The sequence below is a fragment of the Rattus norvegicus genome, chromosome 3 (genome assembly GCF_021556685.1).
Source record: "Rattus norvegicus strain SHRSP/BbbUtx chromosome 3, alternate assembly SHRSP_T2T, whole genome shotgun sequence".
NCBI lineage: Eukaryota > Metazoa > Chordata > Mammalia > Rodentia > Muridae > Rattus > Rattus norvegicus.
The window spans coordinates 138,115,991-138,130,803 of record NC_141536.1 but is presented as its reverse complement, the minus strand read 5'-3'; the positions used below and the strand labels follow the sequence as shown (position 1 = coordinate 138,130,803).

Sequence of the window (14,813 nt, the reverse complement as noted above, 5' to 3'; positions counted from 1 at the left end):
AGCCAAATGCCACCAGGCTGAAGCAGGCCCTTCCTGGCTGCTGTTCTAGATGATATTGCTGATGGTCATGTGACTGTGATCATCTGCAAGGGTAAACCTCAAACAAGACTGACCAAGATCAGGAAGAGCGAAGGCCTTCCCAGTCCAGAGCTCTTAGACGGAACAATTGTCGTACAAATGGTCCTCCAGCTCACTGTGGTTCAACTTACAGTTTTGTAAAAGTTTCTCATAGCCTTCTCCAGGTATTAAATACACTCGAACTGAGGACATCTTAGACTTACAGTGAGTTTATTTGGGAAGTCAGAGAGGAGTATCCAGTTTCACATAGCTTCAGAATCTTGGTGTGGGGTTATAGATATTAAAAATGATAACCCTGGGGGACGTCCAGGAGATATATGCCTTAGCTGCATTTTGCTTTTGCACTCCGTACATGGTGGGGATAGTATGGATGGAGGAAGAACTGCTGTCTCTGGAAACCTTTCAGTTTCCTTTGATTCTGATGTGAGTCAGGATATAAATGGCTCGAGCTCCATACAGATGTGCAGCCTCCCTCACAGGAATCTGACAGCTGTTCTGGGAGAAGCAGACTATAGATGTCGTTCTCCCTTCACTATGATACAGTGGCCCATGGGATTCTCATAGACCTGGTGAGAATTTCCTAGGAATCTGCTGTTAGGTGGTTTGGTGAGTGGGCTGGGAATACCAGGAAGGATGATTCTAGAACTCAGCAGTGAGAGAACCACTACCTCCACAGCTTGTAGGACCTTGTGTGCCTACTTCCCAGTTGAATACCCCTGGCTAGCTCCACCCACTATTGATTTTTATCTCATCAAAAAACAATGTTACCTTCCCAAACTTTTTATTTCACACAAAGATGGAGCCCTAGCTTACTCCAGACACTGTTTCTAAAAACAAAGCACTAACACATCATTTCCTCCTCAAAGAGGCCGTTATGCTTCAGATCCTGCCACAAGCTGGAGACCATTGAGTATATACATTGGAGCTGGCTGTGGGATGATTCCACTTGACAGCTGCCTCACCAGGCACCCATTTATCACAGCAGCCTGCAGCCACTCATAAACAGATGCCAATGGACCTAGGCCCTCCCCCTCCCTGGGACATATGTAGCAGATGTGCAGCTCGGTCCTCCTGTGGGTCCTCCTCACCAGCAACTGGAGTGGAGGCTGCCCCTAATGCTGCTCCCTGTCTGTGGAATCCATTCCACTGGCTGGGCTGCCTTGCCTGGCCTCAGTGGGAAAAGATACACCTAGCCCTGAAGAGACTTGATGCGTCAAGGTAGGGAGATACCCAGAGGAGTCCTCCACCCTCTCAGAGGAGAAGGGGGGATAGAGGAAGGGACTGGAGGGGGGCAGGAGGAGGGCAGCAACTGGTATGTAAAATAAGTAAATAAGTAAGTAAGTAAGTAAATAAATAAATAAATAAATAAATAAATGTAAAAAAAAACCCAGAAAATTGTTCCATTCATAATTTATGTCATAAAACTTCTGGAAACCCTAGCTACCAGGCAGACAGCATTGTCCTGCACTGAGAGGTCAGGAACTGTGTGTGGGAACTTTGTTTCTGTTTAGTTAATAGAGAAAACAAGCAAGGGGCATTGGGATCATTCAATTAACAAGCAGAGATGTCCGGGATGGATGGCCCAGCCATAGAAGCTGATGACCTACTAAGCACACAGGGCTGGTTCTCTCCACCATATACAGGTAGGGCTGAGGGATAGGGGTCGCCTACTTTCAGTTCTCAGAGCAAAAGTCATCTTTGGAGACTATAAGGACAGTTCCTTATCATGTCTCTGTCCTGCTGATCCCTGTTTTCTGCCCAGTTCTGAGTCCCCTGCTTGGTGCAGTCTGCACTCCATGTGTCCAGGACTATACAGTGTTATTTCCACAGAACCACATCTGTGGAATTTCAATTCATTTTATTCTGTACACAACCCCCAATATGGACTCCGGAACAGTAAAGGAAAATGAAAATTACTATCATTATTGCTATCTGAAGTGAAAATCAAAACAGCCGGCAGAGATGCATAATTCATACAAGATTCCAGGGCTGCACTGTCCAGGCCCTGCCTGGCATGGAATCACCCATCAGGATGACGGACACCCTGTGCTCGGTCTGTTCCATGGTATCTTTCCACATTCAGTCCTGTCACCTCTAGGGCTTCTAGATCTTGAAAAGTAGTGAGGTAGAAAAAAAAAATCCCTGACCACAAGTGTGTGTGCACTGATGAACTGTACTGCTGGAGGGCACCTCTGCAGGAAGTGCCTGAGAGGGTTAGCCGGTGACAAATCCACCAGGGTCTAAGAGCACACTCACAGGGCAAAGGTCATCTTCTTTCCTCGGGCCTTCACTTTCTCAAACTGCAGATCAAAGCTGTCCTGGTGTGGGTGGAGGTTTTGATTCATGGGCAACAAATTTGTACATGTGTATAGGTTCTTCGCTTTTATGATTTGAGGTTCTGATGTTTAATTTACAAAGAAGTTTGTGCTACTGAGGTCATTGTGTCTCGCGGCAACTCTAGAAATCATTCAGCTGTTACTGCCATTTCCATTTTAGAGTGGGCAAATAAATGTGAGGCTGGGAGAGGTTGACGCCCTTGACAAATGACAACACTGTTCAGACAGCCCCTCTGTTCATTCCAGGCTCTGTGCGGTATTTGAACTCATAGCCAACTGCACATAAAATTGTTTTGTTTCAGCTATGCTTATATTTTCCTTCTCTTTGGCCACCAGGACTCTGACGACCTTGCTTCTTAAATGCTATGTTCCAAGATGGCTGTGGAGGCGTGGCAGTAGGCACAGAGGTACTAAAATTTTTCCAGATAATCAAGGCTGAGACCTGCTGCTTAATTACACCCAAGCATGCTAGTCTCTGGCTTTACCTATCTCTGTAGAATTACAGCACGGTCCCTTATGCAGTAAAGAAATGGGTTTCAGGACAATAAGTGTTTTTGCACATTCTTAACTGAGCCACATATTGAAGTTACAGAGTTGCTCTTGCATGACGCTGAAATAATTAATCAGTATGATTAAAATGGATTTTCAAAATTCAAGAAAAATGACAGAGAAAATAAGAACATCATGGCTTGTAATGCGTCCCTTTGCTCAACCCTCTGTAGGGTCCTCGTGAGTTTAAGTGGCCACAGGCATCGAGCCACCAAGACATGTGCAGATTCCTTCACCCAAGTAAATGAAATACACAGCACCACCCACACAGAACAGATGTGGCTTGTAGGGCAGCTGTCTTTTAAATCCCCTTCCAAGGGCACTGTCTGGGAACATCTGCAGCAAACGGGAAACACTTGCAGAACTTCAGGATTCATGCGGTGTCTCCCAGTGAGCTGCACAAAGTAAGGCAAAGGTACTGGCTCTGCAACCTGGGCCTGCTGATTAGCGGATCCCCTGCCTGGCATATCTCCCTGCTGGGCTGATGGGTCGCAAGCCTCCTGTTACTTTTTTCATTGCTAAATAGTCATAAGGTCAATACTGGTGCTGATTTTCATTAAATTCCATACTCACTGTAGCAATGTGAGCAAGCACTGCTGGCTGTTTCTAGGGGGCAAAGGTCGACCAAGCCCTGTCTCTTTGACTACTTCCAGGAGTCACCAGTGTGGGGACCTGGAGTCATCCTCCTTCTTCCACTCGGCTATCTGGACAGGGAGGTAACCACTTGGTCCTTAAAGGACCTCTGAGTGGGTTCATTATATTGAGCCAGCAGCTGCTAGCGACGTAAGCCTATATAAACCTGAATCACTTAGAATTAAACACAACCAGCAACTGATTCCTTGCTTTTACTACACATTCAACTCATTGCACAGTATTCAGTGTCTAACAGACTTCTCCCATGAACACACAGACCTCATTTCCTCAATTTATATAGGTATTGTCCCCTAAAATACTATTCCTCATCAGAAATTCCCCAACACTCAACAGACTGGCTCAATTTTCCTTGGCAGAATCCTCTCCTACCCAGAAATTCTCTGCGGTGCTGGACTCTACTAATCTCACTTGTTCTGAGCACCAGGCAGGCAGATGACAGGTATGTCCTGGCACAGAGAGAGCTTGGTGTACTTTTCTGGATGAAGAACACATCTATAGCCATAGCCAGGAAAAACAAACTAGTTCAACTGAGAAATGTCTCCATCAGATTGGTCTAAAGACGAGTCCGTGGAGTATTTTATTAATGATTGAGGTAGGAGGTTCCAGCCATTGCCGGTGGTGTCACCCCTGGGAAGGTAGTCCCCGGTTGTATAACAGAACAAGTTGAGTGAGTTGTGGAGAATAAGATGATAAGCCACATTCCTCCATGGTCTCTGTTTCAGTTTCTACTTTGAGTTTCTACCTAGAATTCCCTTCAAGATGGTCTAAACGCTGATGAAATAAAAGAGGAAATTAACCCTTCCCGCTGGCTTTTGGTCTTGGTAGTTATCATAGCAATAGAAACAAAACTAATACAAAGTGCCTGTTTTCTGTGTTACTCCAACTCAGGTCACGTTAAAAACCATTGTGTGGTAGCTGCGTGGCTCAGAGATCTGCTGTCTCAAAAACACAGAATACAATGAAGTCTCATTTCAGGGTCTGAGTTCAGTAGTCCTGAATAATTCATTAATCGTCTTGGCCATATGTTAGGAACGTGTTTAGTTTCCACTATTTGGGCCCATCTTGCGCAGGCAGAGATTGAAACTGTATCATGAGGTGGTGAAGTAGAAACAAATGTAAACCCACCACAGGCTAGGTACGTGGCTCAGCCAACTCCCTGGGGTTGATCCCCAGCGCTGTGCAAACCGAGCATGGTGGATCCTCTTCCTGTTTGCAGTTGGGCTCCAAGACGAACTTTTATAAGACAGATAACAATTATACATCAAGTTTGGAAATGAGTACATTAATGCACTACTTAGAAGTAAATCTCTTCTTTTTCTCAGTAACATCTAGTTCAATGGTTCTTGAATGACTCTTGTATTCCTTGAGAAGACTTTCTGTACTTTTAGGAGACACTAACCTGATTAAAACCCTGAAATATGAAAATACATTTTTATGAATGATGAGAAAATAAAGTTAACGTAGAACAAAACCAAATAAAAGCGTAAGCGACTGAAAGGGATGGGATGAAGTCTCTGCTGCCTACTGTCCGGGCCTTGTCTTGCAGGAGATGAGGCATCAAGTCCTGCCATCTTGCTTATCACTGACCCCCATCATCTGGAGGCTCTCGGTGTGATTCAGAGACAGACAGAGCTAAGGTAGGCAGAGAGACAGGAAGAAGTTAGGGCACAGTTTTTGACCTGTGGGTCTTGGCTCCTTTGGGATTCATGGATCAGATATTCTGCATATCAGATACTTATATTACAGTTATTAAGTAGCAATGAAGTAATTTTATGCTTGGGGTGATGACAGCACCAGGAATTGTATTATTGAGCCGCAGAATGAGAAAGGTTGAGAACTACAGGATGTGGGTAAGGAAAGCAGCTTCACTAGACAGCAGGAAAGAAGCGCCACACTGGTCTGTAATACTGGGTTACATACCTGTTGGTGATGGAGTAACTGGAAAGACCTGAAGAACATTTACCAGCAAACTGTGGAGTGACTGACATAGTGTATTATCTAGTGTGCAAATGTGTAGCTGAGGATGAAGCCGGAACACGCTACTGTGTGGCTCACCTCCAGAAGCAGTGCCCTGAAAACAAGTTATTCATATTTTGGCCTAGTTTAGTTTTGTTCCTCTTGGCTACAGCCCTTTAAATTCTAGCTTCTGACTCTCTCAGCTCCCTGTGCAGATCATACTCCCATGGATCAATATGTTTTGCATGAGGTTTCAGTTCCTCATGTAAAATTCTTGCTTAGCCTTTTGGAGCAGGCACCAGGTCTTGAAGAGAGCTGTAAATAGCTGTCGTTCCCACCTACTTGGTCAAAGACATGCCTGAAGCTATGGCACCAGGCAGAGGGTCACATGGGAAAGGCTGTAGTGAGAGGAACTTGTACATGCATGAAATGTTTAAAAGGGAAACTTCTTTTAATAAGCATTTGTTCTGGGGAAAAAAAGCAAATCCAATTCTCATTTGAGAAGTGTCTGGTTAAGGCCTTTGGAATCTGATGTTCTGAAAGCATGAGCCAAATGAAACATAACTCATTAGGATTCATCCCTGGTGCAGCTTCTGGTAAGACTTTAGTCATGGAGGTGGAGCAAGATGATAAGGCATAGAATTGTGTTAGAGGGCTACTGCTCCAGATACATGTAATACTCATTTAAATGCTTATTCTCTGATTAGCTACAAGTATGTGACCAATGGTTTGATTAAGATAAGAAGCCCCACCTACCTGTAAGACAATGTTTCTGCTATTCTTCCTGAGGCCTGGGAAGGCAACTTGGGCAAATACTATCATTAGACCCTAAGGCCAATCATGGTTTGTGATCATAAGAGTTCAGGTGCAGTCATTCTCTTGCAAGCTTGCAGCTTGGGTGGTGTATTGATTACTTATCTTAATGCTGTCATAAAATAACTGAAAAGAAGCAAGTTAAGGAAATAGAGGTTTCAGGAAACTGACTCTGTGATGATGAGGGGGCATGGAAACTGGAGTGGCTCAGTCTCTGGTGGCAGGAGTTTGTGGCTATCACTTCCTATGTCTTGGCAGAGGAGGAAACAACCAAGTCTAGAAAGAGGGCTAAGCTATAACCTTCAACAGCTCTCCTTCCAGTGACCCCCTTCTCCAGCTAGGTTCTATCTCCTAAAATTTCTGTAGACTCTTTAACAGGGCCACTAGGTAAGGACCAAGTGTCTAAACATGTGGTCCTGGAGATATCTCACATTTAAACACTAACAAGGATATCTCCCCAAAAACCATATGCTATGAACTCCATTCCAAAGTCAACTGTCGATGGCAGTAAGAGAGTGGGAAGAAGTCCAGCTGCACCATCTGGAGGTGGGAATGACTAGGAATAGATAAGGCCAATAGGGTGGAGTCACCATTAAATCCAGGTGGCTTTTTAAGAAGAGACCAAAAATGATCAATATACTCCTTGACTCTTCCCAAGGGATACCCTATTCTGACTAAGCATTCTGCCATCATGGTGCTCACTGTCAGGTGGGGCTCCTCTGCCTGTCCCCAGGAACTATAGGACATAGTAAGCCTGTTGTTTGTTTGGCTTTTTTTGTTTGTTTGTTTTTCACATAATTTACCCAGTCTGCATGGCATAGTTATTAGCAATAGGAGATGAGGTAATGAGGGAGCAACTCTAGGAAATGAGTTGTGAAGAAAAGTGAAGAGCTACTAGAGACTACAATCAGTCATGGGCATCTGGAGCATCTTACAGGACACACAAGGATTAGCTTATTGGGGAATAGGCTGTAAAATTTATAGGGCAGATAAATAGAAAGATAAATAGAAGTCAGGCAGAGGACCTCAGCTGCAAGAGTGATACTGAGAGAGAGAAGGAGGAACTAAGCGTGCCTCCTCAAACTCTGTGGAGAATCTAGGGGTGTTGGATACCCTGAAACCTCAACTAGGGCATCCTCTATGTAACAAGACTACCAAAGTCAGGGTAACCTTGAGAGATGAAACAAATGCACAGACCATGGTCAGGCAGGATGGAGAACCATCACCATTGCCAAGAAAATGGGTGCACAGTATAAACACAAGTGTGTTTTTAAAAGTCAAATCAGCCCATCCTAGACATGGTGTGAAGGACACAGCAAGATTCAGATAAAGGAGACCAGGGCATAACAGGAGAGCAATGCATGTGGTGTCAGGTACCAAAGAGGCCTGGGACAATTGGCTAACTCTGATACCTATTACTATACAAAGTGCACACAGGCCTCTGGGCTCCTTTAGTATCCATGGCACCTCTCTCCAGCCCATGAGCTTTGGTTCCCTTCCCTCTATAAAACCTGGCCATTTGGGCCATGTGTTCTTTTAGTCTCTTGGCTCTCTTGATCTGCTTGCTTCCTTTTCTCTTGCCCATGTCCCCTTTCCTCCTCTTTCTCATCTCCATCTCTCTGCTCCCATGGCCCAATATTTTCTCTCATATCTACAATAAAATCCTTCTCCTCAACCATACTTTGGAGCGGCCATGTCCTCATTTCATTAATGTGGCAATGGAAATGGTTTTTTTTCTTTATTTTATTGTGTGTGTGTGTGTGTGTGTGTGTGTGTGTGTTTGCAATGGTCTTTTTTTCCCTCCATCTTTATTAAATTGGGTATTTCTTATTTACATTTCAAATGTGATTCCCTTTCCCGGTTTCCAGGCCAACATCCCCCTAACCCCTCCCCTCCCCATCCTTCCCCCATTACCAACCTCCCCGAAACAATCCCATTCACTGCAGGTCCAGGCTTGGCAGGACCAAGGGCTTCCCCTTCCACTGGTACCCTGACTAGGCTATTCATTGCTACTTATAAATGTGGAGCCCAGAGTCAATCTATGTATAGTCTTTGGTTAGTGGCTTAGTCCCTGGAAGCTCTGGTTGGTTGGCATTGTTCATATGGGGTCTCAAGCCCCTTCAGCTCTTTCAGTCCTTTCTCTGATTCCTTCAGTGGTTTCTTGCTGGCATTCACCTATGTATTTGCCATATTCTGGCTATATCTCTCAGGAGAGATCTACATCCGGTTCCTGTCAGCCTGCACTTCTTAGCTTCATCCATTTTATTGAGTTTGGTGGCTGTATATGTATGGGCCACATGTGGGATAGGCTCTGAATGGCCGTTCCTTCAGTCTCTGTTCTAAACTTTGCCTCCCTATCCCCTGCTACGGGTATTCTTGTTCCCCTTTTAAAGAAGGAATGAAGCATCCACATTTTGGTCATCCTTCTTGAATTTCATGTGGTCTGTGCATCTTGGGTAATTTAAGCATTTGGGCTAATATCCACTTATCAGTGAGTGCATACCATGTGTGTTTTTCTGTGATTTGGTTACCTCACTCAGGATTATATTTTCTAGTTCCATCCATCTGCCTATGAATTTCATGAAGACATTGTTTTTGATAGCTGAGTAATATTCCATTGTGGATGTACCACATTTTCTGTATCCATTCCTCTGTTGAAGGATATCTGGGACCTTTGCAGCTTCTGGCTATTATAAATAAAACTGCTATGAACATAGTAGTGCATGTGTCTTTGTTGTATGTTGGCGCATCTTTTGGGTATAGCTGGGTCCTCAGGTAGTTTAATATCCAATTTTCTGAGGTCTGCAACCCCACCAACAATGGAGGAGTGTTCCTCTTTCTCCACATCTTCACCAGCATCTGCTGTCGTCGGAGGTTTTTATTATTTCTGGTTATAGACACAAACTCAGAGTATGCTGTGCTATTCAGTTTTCTCTCACTATAATAAAATATTTGAGATAACTTACAAACAGGAAAAGTATACCACGGCTCAGTTTTAAAGGTTTCTTTTCAGTAGAGCTTGTGGCAAAGAAGTACATCATGGCAGAGTATTCTTGCTTACCTCACGAGCCAGGAAACAAAAAGGAAGGTGGGGGTATCAGGGACTGATTGGCTCTTTAAGGACACACCCCCCGATGACTTACAGGATTCCTTAGTTTCCACCATCATAGTATACTGCCACAGTGGGGATCAAGCATTTGATGCATGGTTTTTGGAGAATACGAAACAAATACAACAAACATCAGGTTTTAAGAAGAAAATGAGAGTTCATTCGGGTGGCCACTACCATAGTATATGACTTGTGTGCAAAGGAATCAGCACGTTCAAAAGCCTTAGGTTGATAGTGGGCTCAGGACTGGATAGTTAGAGGGAATACAGCACGAGGTAGGATGGAGTAGTGCCTACATCGAGCCCAAGTCACAAGTCAACCACATCCGACTGCTAGAGAAAATCAGGAATCTACTACATCACCTTAAATAACAGGGAATACTCAGAGGGTTGCTATCACAGCTGCAGGCCAAGCTATTCACTGTCAAAGAAGTAAACAGCTGTGCACCCCAGCTTATGTCTGCATCACTTGCGCGGGTGATTCTGTATAGCATACAATAACTACATACATATTTTCTAAGACAAATGCATATCTCAGAATTTCTTAACTCTAGTTTGTTGTATTTGTCTAGGGAACTCAGAACATTAATCTACTCCTTATGGTTTTCCACATAGAAACTTTAAATCCCACCACATAGGCAGGTAACCTGTTTCTCACCCCTCCTAGACATGTTCTCTTCCTGAAAGCCAAGTCCTAAAGAGAGAAAAGCTATAGGTAAGGCAAGTGACTAATGTTACTTATAGGCATCGCTTATTATCCAGGCCCATTGTTCTTCCAGATGCCACTTATCCAATAATGTCATCTGGCCTCAGACCTGAATTACAAGAAAGCATGGTGTCTCTTAGTCTAGTTTGGTGATATCAATCTTGAACACACTTACCTGTGACACTGCACCTCCTTCTCCCTCATTGGGAACCTTAAAAGAACAAGCTCGGTTCTCCTCACACAGGCTGAAGCTTTCACTTCAGACTCCAGCACACTGCCAACCTTTAATGAACCCTGCCTGCAGACATGATGAGTAGCTGTGGCACTTGATGAGACTGCTAGGGCATGGGCTGATGAGATGCCAATCAGAGCAATCTTTAGGAAGATTGTCAAGATATAAGAAAGCTACAGCTTTTAGCTCTTGGCCTCACAATCCCAGTTCTAGAAAGTTATCTGGAAGATGTGACATTAAAAAAAAGATACACAAACACAAGATGTTTTCATTGCAATGTTAGGTGTAACTACATGATGTTGGGAATAACTGAACTTGGATGCTCATTCAAACAAGGGTGATGTTATGTTGCGTGACTCTTCCTGGATAGACATTAGCAACTGTCTGCGCATGCTTAAGATAGGGAAATGGCAGACATAAGAATGGATTCTCCCTAATTCTAGCTTGGTGAAGCAATGAGTTTGTTCGAATAGTCACTTACAGAAGCATGCATGGGTAACACAGGGGCAGCTGAATCACCCAAAAGTCAAGTCACAGTGAATGATGAATCATAAAGTCTGCATGCCTGAGGCTCCCTGTACAATCTTCAGATACATCCGCCGCTCAGAGTGTCTTTCTCACCAGCAGTGGTTACTGAGTATATGACCTTGGCTAGAGGCATTGTGACTGTCTGAGCTTCTTATAGGTTCGCTTCTCACTCCAGAACAGAATGTTTCAATTTTGAAAGAATAGCCATAGGTCAGGTGGGTAGATGAACAGTGCTGCATGTAGCCCCACAGAAGAACATAATGAAGCTTGTAAAAAAAAAAAACAAGGGCAGATGAGACCAGAAGGGAATATAGATAGATACCAATCCATAAAAAGATTTTAAAAAAATCACAAATCTGTGTCTCATAACACCAGTCAGTGACGACTCCACATACAGTAACAGTCCCATAGAATACCATTCTGAGTGACGTTGGTTTGTTATCAGTCCAGCCGATAAAGTTTGCATGGTGAAATTTCCTCTGGTTACTAAGTGTGTGAACATGCATGTTTCTGTGTAATATATGTAGAGTATACAAGCACAAGCATCACGCTTCCATGCTCAGTCTGCTGAGAAGCTATGTCTCCCAGAGTATGAGTGAATGCATGTATTCACAGCCCTTGCTTTCTGAATATAATTTTCCAATGAAGAGAAAGGGCTGATTTTAGACTGGGGCTGGCAATGTATAAGAAGCAACCTGAACAGCAGGGTGCACCAGGAATAAACAGAGGGGATGAACAATTAAGTATCAGAAACCCGTTTGAAGAAGCTCTTTTTGTCTAAAAGAATAAAGTGAGCATTACAAACACACAATAAATCCTGACAGCGGTACTTTGAATGCATAAGAATTGATGGTCTACACCAAAACAAAGTTATACATGGTTGAGAAAACATATACAGAGGGAAATGCTCTTCCCTATGGTACATCACCTACCCACAAATATTACAGGAAGCACGGTCAGCAAGAAATCTGGCAGTCACCAAAGGAAGCAGTCAGAACTACCCACACTAGCAAAAAGGTAAGTAAATATTACTGGCCCCCTGACTGGTCTTACTAGGAGAGGTGGTATCATTTTTATATCTTAAGTTCAATTATATAGAGTAAATCAGACAAGCCTAAGCATACAGCTGGCCTGCAATGTAGCTGACCCATATTCTGCAGAAGTCAAGGTCATGACCAACCGGGACAGCAGAGCTCTTCCTTATTGAGGAATACAGCAGGGCTATGACAGTATATGCAGTGTGGAAGCTGCATGTGAATTTCCTTTCCTTTGCTACACAAGCAATACAGAAACAATGAAAAAAAGTGCACTTTATAGACTAGAAAGATAGGAAAGAGTACTGTAACTGGTAATTTCATAATAATTTTATTCTTAGTGTATGTGTGTCTTTGCCTAGAGACACCACATCTGTACTTTTCCAAAGAGTGCCGAAAAAAAATACATGTTTATAGATAAGATGGCAAAGCCAGAATGAGAAGATGAAGGCCAAGGAAAATGGAGACGAACTAATAGAAATTGGCTGCATTAGTCCTGCGACTCTCCGTCTGCAATCGTTTTAAACATAAAATGTCAAAAATCCTTCCTAAGTGTTCTATTTCAGTAGAAAAATTATACTTTAAATTGAATTCTTTTCCTTTGGGGATTAAGCATTGCATATATTTTTCCCTCTTCTGATTGTGCTTTAATGAAAATGCTGATGTGGACACCACTGGAAAAATGGGAAAAAAAGCTGAATTCCCTTTTATGAACATGAAAATTTATTTAGCATTGCAATCTGGCATCCCATCTTGTTTGTCCTTTTCGTGTTTGCAAAAGGAAGCTACTAAGTGGTCTTTAGTCCAAACATCTGTTCTCAAGAACATAAGACATCAAACACTTCCAATAGATAAGTTTGAGCCAAACAAACCAAAGGGGGCCCTTGGGGTCAAGAAGACTTATTAAAGGGCATAGCGAATGAGCACCCAGTGTAGGGCCAGCAAGAAAACATCTGTTAATGCATCTGGAAGAGAACTGCTCTTTTGAGCCACAGGATGCTGGGTGAATGTTCATCCTCTGTTGCCTAACAGTTCTTTTCTTTCTTTCTTTCTTTCTTTCTTTCTTTCTTTCTTTCTTTCTTTCTTTCTTTCTCTCTCTCTCTCTCTCTCTCTCTCTCTCTCTTTCTTTCTCTCTTTTTCTTTTTCCTAACATTCTATTAGTATGAACTATAGGGAATTTGCCAGAATACTAGGAATGTAACTGTAGGCTGCAGAGTAAGGAGTGTAGGCTGGGATCTGCATAGCCACATAGCAAGCCAGCCCTCCCTAGAACTCAGGGCAACCTTAAACTTGGGAACCTTAAACTCAGCTACACACAAGTATTATCTTTTCAGTAATAGTCTCTTTGCCCTGAAATGGAACAAAATTATTCCAAATGACCTGGGAAACGAACACCACCGTGTCCCTCTCTTTACAAGACCTTTGGTCATTTTTACAAATATATTTTCCCCAGCCCTGTCTTCTGCCGCAGGGTGACAGCTCCTTTGCTTGAGATGAGACACTCATTGTGTTTGGTCAACAGCAGGGGAACAGCAGATCCCTGCCAGAGCGGTCTAGTGTCAGTTCACTCTCTCCAAATTCTAGGGACCTGCCAGAGTCACCGCTATGAACAGTTTTAGAATTTGGGATCTACAGTTTCCATCTCAGCTACTCCTAGGCAAGCCACACACGGCATATGGAGGGTCCTATACTCCAGAAGACCCAGATATACTTAGCCATCTTCCCTCTCAGCCCCACCCTTCTCTTCTGACCAATGAGCCACATACACCACAAGGACAAAGCACCCACAGTATACATTGGCTCCTAAATTTGTGAGAATTATTTTCTAAACCAGCAGCTGCTTCTGAGAAAGCACCAATTACAGTAAACCTTTGTGTTCATCAAAAGGGCCAAGTGTTCTGTTTACTTGTGTATCAACCATTTTAAACAACTCTCTAACTTACATTTTTCTTAGGTTATCTGAAGTTCTGTGTGATTCAAAGGAAAGAATTCATTGTCTATGTGGTTAGAATTTGAAGGCTATAAGATGAATATTAAAATTCAATAACAATCACTTTATTTACATGTATCTCTGAGAGTGCATAAATTATTTAAAGTACACAAACTGCATATATACTTGGAAATAGTATGTATTCACTTCGAAATAACTTGTATATTTATATATATACACTTTGAAATAATTTTAGACACTCATACAAATTTTAAAAATAGAACATAGTTCCTGTAGAAGTTGCAAAGATAGAACAGAGTCCCCACATGCCCTGACTTATGCCTTACATAACCACAGTCCAATGATCAAAGCCACACAATGACATCAGCTCCAGTACCTGTGACTCAGTGCTGGCCTGACTGAAGCTGCCTGCTGTCTACTCTCTTGTATCCGTCATGATGGTTCTGTAGATTCAGGCACTCACACAGGCTTATGTAACCACTGAATAATCAAGAGAGAATGATTTCCAGGGCTCTCCCTCATCTACCGGCTTCATCCCGGCTCAGCCTCAGCGACTGACTATCCTTGAACTACTGTCTGTTCTTACAATGCTGTCTTTTGGGGATGCCATTCAATGGGGATCATACAACACAAAATCTTGTGAGACAGGCCTTCTACAGTTAGTGTAACACTCCCAGAATACACTCAGGTTTCTGGGCGTATCATTCCCTTCCTCCTGCTATCTAATAATCCATGAAAAAGAAGTACTACAATGTATGTATTCATCCCTCCACTGGAGATCAGTTGGCTGCTTCTAGTTTTATATTATTCAAAGTAAACATTTGGGCTAAATTTACTCAGATGTTCATGTAGATAAGTGATTTTATTT

General features: G+C 43.0%; 1 protein-coding gene across 9 annotated transcripts in view; it reads right to left on the bottom strand.

The window, feature by feature from the left end:
• Positions 1 to 14,813, bottom strand: part of Syndig1 (synapse differentiation inducing 1) — a 166,238-nt gene that overhangs the window by 69,248 nt on the left and 82,177 nt on the right.